Here is a 1,423-nt window from a genome sequence, read left to right on the forward strand (position 1 = left end):
CTAGGTTCTTCCAGCTCCAGGCTAGTGCCTCTTACTGTTTCTCTTGGGAATATGGCAGTAGGAATAGAAACAAGGCACAACACTGAAGAATGAACAAATTAGGAGAAGGGAGATTGGAAGTCTTGATATTGGAATTACTCATCTGGGGACTGGCAAAATGCACAGGCAGGTTTCTGTTATGTTGCCTCTGCTTTTTGCTATCTCTCTCCTCTATCCATGTTTCCCACCACCATCCATCCATCACCCATCGTGGCTTCTTAATCTCCATTGCTTCTGAAGACAATTGCAGCTTAATATAAGAACTTCCCAACAGTTACAGCTATTTAAAATTAGAAATGGAATGCTTTGTGAAGTAGGGAGCTCCCTGTCACTAGAAGTGTTCAAGTAGAGCTAAGTGAGCCCATAAAAAAAAAAACCCTTCCCTTCCATCATTGCAGTTGTAGCATTCTAAATCCCTGCCAAGCAGTAGTGAACTGGTACACTCCTGAGGGTCCCCAACTCCAGAACTCCTGAGAGGTTCCCAAAATTAAACACAGACTGAACCACCTGGGAGAGAACCTTCCTGAACCCCTCACCACTCTCTCTCCTCTTGGTCAGGTAGACAAAGCCTCCCTCTATTTTTCTTCATTATCGAAGTATATCAGAGACTTTGGAAGTCATATCCTCAGGGTGCTCTGCCATCAATTTGCTACATGAACTTGGCCAAGCCTGTAACTCAGTTTCCCCCTTTGTAAAATAATGTCATTGGACTGTACTGTTTCGACAATCCCTTCCAGCTCTGACACTCTAATCCTCAACTGGAATATGTCTAAAGGGCTTTAGAAATTACAAGGATTATATGGAAGGGTGAAATAGCTACCAATGTATTGGAAATGGGACACCCAACCTCTCTTCTCCCAGTCATCAAGCTGTGTGGGGCTTTCACTATTATACCACAAAGGGAAGAGGACAGGGAAGGGATGGAGGATGGAAGGCAAGAAGGGGTTACAAAGGAAATGCATCCTGTGGGGGTTAGGAGTGGTTTCTTTCAGAATAAGATGGGATAACAGAATTGTTTCAGCTAAGATGAGTTTTCCCCCAAAGCCGTGGATCCCACTGCCATGGCCAAGAACAGAGGCAGAGTTATGGGACAGAACAGTCCTTTGAGACAAACCCTATTTTATATAGCCATAAATGGCAGATTGGAAGTTAATGTTCATGTAAAATGCCTGACCTTTTTTAAACCTTCCTATAGCTCACACACCAAACAAGATTTCTTTCTAACTCACTCTAAAACCAGTCACTCTTTGGTTCCACACTGAGGCTTGCCCCACACACACACCATGTATCATCCGAGAGGGCTTCTGGGAGATGTCTGCTTTGGGGGACTCCCAAGATCAATAGACTGGACTGAGTCACATCTTGAGAGCTCAGAGACCAACAG

Source organism: Sminthopsis crassicaudata, chromosome 6, assembly GCF_048593235.1.
Source record: "Sminthopsis crassicaudata isolate SCR6 chromosome 6, ASM4859323v1, whole genome shotgun sequence".
NCBI classification, from domain to species: Eukaryota; Metazoa; Chordata; class Mammalia; order Dasyuromorphia; family Dasyuridae; genus Sminthopsis; species Sminthopsis crassicaudata.